Below are 6265 nucleotides of genomic sequence, written 5' to 3'. Positions count from 1 at the left end.
GTAATAAGGTCGGCTGTCAATAAAGCTTGTTTAGGAAACATTGGCTAGCCTACGGTAGTTTTAGCTCGTTACCATGGTGATGATGAAAGAGATAAGAGGCTGCCGCCATTTTAGTGTTTGGACACTGTATAAGGCAGAAATGGCATCTGGGAGTCCGAGCAATCACAGCTAATATTATTAATGATGCAATACATGTGCATGAGTTATGTGATTAAGACATATTAATAAATTATACGGAAACCACTATGTATATGCAGGATTTATACATTGACCTGACAGGACGCCACAATGGAGGTATGAATCTAAGGCCACGTTCAAACACTCAGTATTTTATATCAGTATTTATAACAAAACAATCAACGGAAAAGTATAATAGAAACAGGTCACCACGTCTGTATTTATCACCCACTCCTGGTTTTGGCTACAAATACTGAGGTAAAATACTGATCGAATACTGAACTGTGAACATGGCCTACAACTGAAAACCAAATCAGTGCTTCTCTTAGAAAATCCTTTTTTTTTCTCTTTTCCAGCACATAGGCTGGTGTGTGGAATGGACTTTACAGAAGATCGTTTATTTCCTCATATTCTCCAATACTAAAGAATTACAGTATATAGAACAAGTCACCAAACCATCGCAGGGCCAAGTCTAAAAGCGATAAAAAAAACCCATGTGGCCTGGACATGCGGCATTGAACCACAGTCATGGGGCCTGGACATGGGACCAGGGATATAGGACCAGGGGCATGGGACCTGGATATTGGACCAGGGGCATGGGGCCTGGATATGGGACCAGGAAAATAGGACCAGGGGCATGGGGCCTGGATATAGGACCAGGGGCATGGGACCTGGATATAGGACCAGGGGCATGGGACCTGGATATGGGACCAGGAAAATAGGACCAGGGGCATGGGACCTGGATATAGGACCAGGGGCATGGGGCCTGGATATGGGACCAGGGAAATAGGACCAGGGGCATGGGGCCTGGATATAGGACCAGGGGCATGGGACCTGGATATAGGACCAGGGGCATGGATATAGGACCAGGGGCATGGGACCTGGATATAGGACCAGGGACATGGGACCAGGGAAATAGGACCAGGGGCATGGGGCCTGGATATAGGACCAGGGGCATGGGACCTGGATATAGGACCAGGGGCATGGATATAGGACCAGGGGCATGGGACCTGGATATAGGACCAGGGACATGGGACCAGGGATATAGGACCAGGGGCATGGGACCTGGATATTGGACCAGGGGTATGGGGCCTGGATATGGGACCAAGGAAATGGGACCAGGGGCATGGGGCCTGGACATGGGACCAGGGAAATAGGACCAGGGGCATGGGGCCTGGCTATTGGGCCAGGGAAATAGGACCAGGGGCATGGGGCCTGGCTATTGGACCAGGGGCATGGGGCCTAGACATGGGACCAGGAAAATAGGACCAGGGGCATGGGGCCTGGACATGGGACCAGGGAAATAGGACCAGTGGCATGGGGCCTGGCTATTGGACCAGGGGCATGGGGCCTAGACAAGGGACCAGGAAAATAGGACCAGGGTCATGGGGCCTGGACATGGGATCAGGGAAATAGGACCAGGGGCATGGGGCCTGGACATGGGACCAGGGAAATAGGACCAGTGGCATGGGGCCTGGCTATTGGACCAGGGGCATGGGGCCTAGACATGGGACCAGGAAAATAGGACCAGGGTCATGGGGCCTGGACATGGGATCAGGGAAATAGGACCAAGGGCATGGGGCCTGGACATGGGACCAGGGGCATGGGGCCTGGATATGGGACCAGGGAAATAGGACCAGGGGCATGGGGCCTGGACATGGGACCAGGGAAATAGGACCAGGGGCATGGGGCCCGGACATGGGACCAGGGGCATGAGGCCCGGACATGGGACCAGGGGCATGGGGCCTGGATATGGGACCAGGGGCATGAGGCCTAGACATGGGACCAGGAAAATAGGACCAGGGGCATGGGGCCTGGATATGGGACATAGGGGCCAGCACCAAGGACATAAGGGTCAAAGATGGTGGAACATAGAGGCCCAAGATGTGAGACATTATTAAAGGGGTATGGTTGAGGGACTTAATTACTATATGGAGATGAAAATGATGAACCTACATTATTTATGGTGGCAAATTGGGGACATAATTACTCTAGTGGCCAATTAGGGAACATTACTGCTGTAACACAATTTATTTTTTAGAATACTGTTTTTCATGGGAGAACAAATGGGAGTCCGAAGATGAAGGACTTCACCTAGAGACATCACCGGTGAGTCAGTGTATTACCTGTACACTGACACTATATACAGGGATCCTGTGTATAATGTAACTGGTGAGATTTCTCACTGTAAACTACGATGATCTCACTGAGGCCAGTGCAGTTCACGGGCCCTCTCTCACTGCAGCGCGTCATTCTCCCCTGCTTTTCGTTATGAGCGGTCGCCTCAGGCCACCGCTCCTGCTGATGAGCAAATGTCACACAGATGGATTGCGGCGTGGGACACTATGCATTCTTTCAACTTCGGACAGGTGAGGCATATTTTTTTTTTTTTACAGTGGACAATGGCTTCATGAGATTAGGTATTAAGGTATTATGTGTTTTTTTATTCTATCCTTCATTTTGCACTCAATGTAGACAGCAGGGCTGAATACAACTCCCAAAATTGTCCCCTTCTCGCACTGATCTCAGCGCGAACAGGGGACAATGATGAGAGCTTCCGCCAGTAGCCAGCGCCGGGGATCAGCGTGAACAGTACTGCTGATTCCCAGGCACCGGTATGTGTCACACTGCTGACACACGGATGTTATCCATGTGTCATCAGTGTGCACGTGTGCTGGACGTTTTACAACCCGTGCTGCTGATAAAACATGGACATGTCAGAATTTTTTGCCCACAGACACACGGTCCCTTGGAAACACACTGACATGTGCACAGACCCATTCACTTGAATGGGTCTATGTGTGTACGTGTCTCTGGTACTTGTGAAAACTGTCACCACACGTACCAGAGACACTGACGTGTGAAGGGGGCTTAACGGGGATAACGACTAACAGGTGTTTGCATATAGCTGTACGGTGGGCCCTTAGGGTCAATTCCTGATGTGGGCCCCAGACACCCCAGTCCGACGCTGGATAGATAAATAGATATCTGTGAGATATATAATTATTGCCGTGCGTGCGTTGTTTATTGTACATGTATTTAAGTAATAAATAAATTTAAAAAACAACGAGGTGTCCGCGTTATTTAATAAATATATTTTAATTATATAATAAATTAGCACCCTTTAATGTCTTTCATGCGGCACTAAAGGGTGTTTAGCCTTTTTGAACCTTTTAAATAGTTAATTTAAAAAATGATGCGGCGTCCTCTCTGTTTTCATAACCAACCAATATATTATCAGGCTAGGAAAGTCTCTGGTTATTGGGTCCCACCCAGCCTAAAAATACTAGCCCACAGCTGCCTCAGAATTGGGGCATCCATTAGATGCACCAATTCTGGCAGTTTGCCTGGCTTTTCCTGATTGTCCTGGCGTGGTGGCAATCGGGGTAATGGTATTGGGGTTGAGGTCAGTTGTGATTTTTTAAAAATCACAACTGCCATCAACCCCCGGGTTTAGTAATGGGGAGTTGTCTATCAGACGCCCCGTTACTAACGCAGTAATTAAAAAACACTAACACAAAAATAAACTACTTTATTTGAACAAAGACCCCCCACCCTGTTTCACCAACTTATTAAAAAAGAAATCCCACTCAAGTCCGCTGTAATCCCCTGGATCCAATGTAGTCCACAAACAGATACCTGAAAAACATAAAAGAGAGAACGAAACACGAAACTATCTCTAGTTCACCAATTTATTAGCAAAAATGTTTCCATGCATCTCCGATATAGTCCATCTTTCACCAAATCTGGGGTCTGTGAAAAGCAGTAAAGTTTCTGCTATTTACAGTAATTGAGTACTGACGACACCGATCATCAGAAATTCCGGGTCTGAATGAGCACAGCGTGAGTCAGCGAACTTTTGCAGTAACTTTACTGCTATTCAGAGGCTGGAGATGGATATGGGAAATGATGATGCACTAGATCAGAGCTGCGTGGTAACATTTTTGCTAATAAATTGATGAACAAGGGTCTGTCTCTTGTGTTTATTTCTCTCATTTTATGTTTTTCAGGTTTCCATTTCTGATTTCATTGGATTCAGTTAATTACGGCAGACCTGTGTGGGATTTTTCTTTCAACAAATTGGTGAAACAGGAATATTGCTGGGGAGTCTTTAGTCAAATAAAAAAAAAATGTGTGTTTTTTTATTACTGGGTTAGGCTGGTTTCACACGTCCTAATATTTATACCATGTTTTCTGGTACCTTAGATATCCGTGTCCGTGTGTGTACTACATGCGGCACACGTGTGGCAACCGTGTGCTGCATCAGTACCGACGGCCACTGGGGAAGAAGTGCTACAGTAGGCGCTGTTCCCCTGCGTGTGGTGCTGAAGCCGTCTGTCATCTGTTCTCCCCTGCTTGGCTGGTGAGCAGAGGAGAAAGAATGAAAGAAAAAGCTGACGTGGGGGTCCCCCTTATATTTTTAAACCAACCCGGCAAAACCTAACAGGTGCGTGCTGCTATTCTCAGGCTGGTAAGGGGCTATGGATATGGGCCCCCCTGCCTAAAAACAGCAGCCGGCAGCTGCCCAGAAAAGGCGCATCTATTAGATTCTGGAGCTTTGCCCAGTTCCTCCCATTTGCCCTGTAGAGGTGGCAAGCGGGGTAATGAGGGGTTAATGTCACCTTCCTGTTGCAAGGTGACATTAAGCCGGCTTAGTAATCGAGAGGTGTCAATAAGACACCACTCCATTACTAATCCTATAGTCGTTAAAGGATTAATAAAACACCACACAGTAAGAAAATAGTCTTTTAATGAAATCAAACGATGAGCACAGTTTTGCCATCTTTATTAGTCTGCCATTCGAAGCAAAGCCCTCGATCTCCTGTAAAAAATATAAAAATAAAAAACCAACAGTATACCCATACCTGTCCGGTGTACAGTCAGTCCCACGCCGTAATCCATGTCTGGGGAATGTACAGTTTACAACTGGGAGCGCTGCTAATGCGACCGCTACCGGATGTAAACTACTGGGGAATTAACGTGGCGGGTGCAGGCTCAGTAACTAGAGGTGACGTCACTGAGTCTGTGCTCGCTGCTTCTCATTCATTCCCCAGTAGTTTAAAGCCAGGCCGTCCGTGCACATGGAGGACACTGAAAACACGGTCCCTCAAAACACGCTGACATGTGCATAGACCCATTCATTTGAATCGGTCTACGTGTGTCAGTGTCTCCAGTACGTGAGAAAACTGTCACTACACGTACCGGAGACACTGAAGTGTGAAACTGGCCTTAGCAATAGAGGTGTCTGATTACTAACCCCAGGGCTTGATTCTAGCTGTGATTTTTGACAAATCACAGCTGACATCAGCCCCAATACCACTACACTGATTTCCCTAGTGCACTGGGAAAAGCCGGGCAAAGAGCCAGAATAGACCAAGTCCAAGATCTAATCTATGTCTTTTCTCCACAACAGGAAAACTAGCAACTCCAACCTCCAAAGTCTCCACCTCCGGTAAATGGACTTGCTCTGGAGGTGTATAAAGGGAACCCTGTGGCTCTCCCCGACTCTCATTGATTTAGGTTCATGTTCTTTGCTTCAGCAATCTGGATACTGTCCGGTTCATCCTACATCAAACCTAAGGCATGAAAAAAGGCATCAAACATTCTGAGGCTTGTGGAGACAAAGAAATTACACAGGTCTAAGGGCCCACTTACAGTATGGACATGATTTTCCACACCAGCTGGAACTCATCCACTGAAGACCAAGGTCGCAGGGTAAAAAATAGCTTACAGCACTCCTTGAACTCCCTAAACTGGATTTTCTGTCTTCAAAATTTATTGGGGAGGGCCATTACAGGGTTGAAAGAGACCAATTTTATGTAAGAAGGTACCAATACTCCAGCCATCTTGTCAGGATCCAATTTTGGATGTGTTGCTGCTCTAGTTCCTCTATAAATTAAATGTAGCTTTTGTCCTTTTCAGGCTAGGGGGTTAATATCAGTTTCCCTCGCTGTAACTGCAGAGTTGCTAGGTCAGCTGATGTGGGTGGTGACCACTCCAACCATCCTTTAAATGGTCACCTGATACATCAGCTGACTGTTGGTGATAGAGTTACTCTATGGAGACCAGCCGTGCAGTTGCAGCTTTC

This window comes from Ranitomeya imitator, chromosome 4, assembly GCF_032444005.1.
Source record: "Ranitomeya imitator isolate aRanImi1 chromosome 4, aRanImi1.pri, whole genome shotgun sequence".
In the NCBI taxonomy this organism is placed as follows: domain Eukaryota; kingdom Metazoa; phylum Chordata; class Amphibia; order Anura; family Dendrobatidae; genus Ranitomeya; species Ranitomeya imitator.
Note: the sequence above shows the minus strand (reverse complement) of the source record.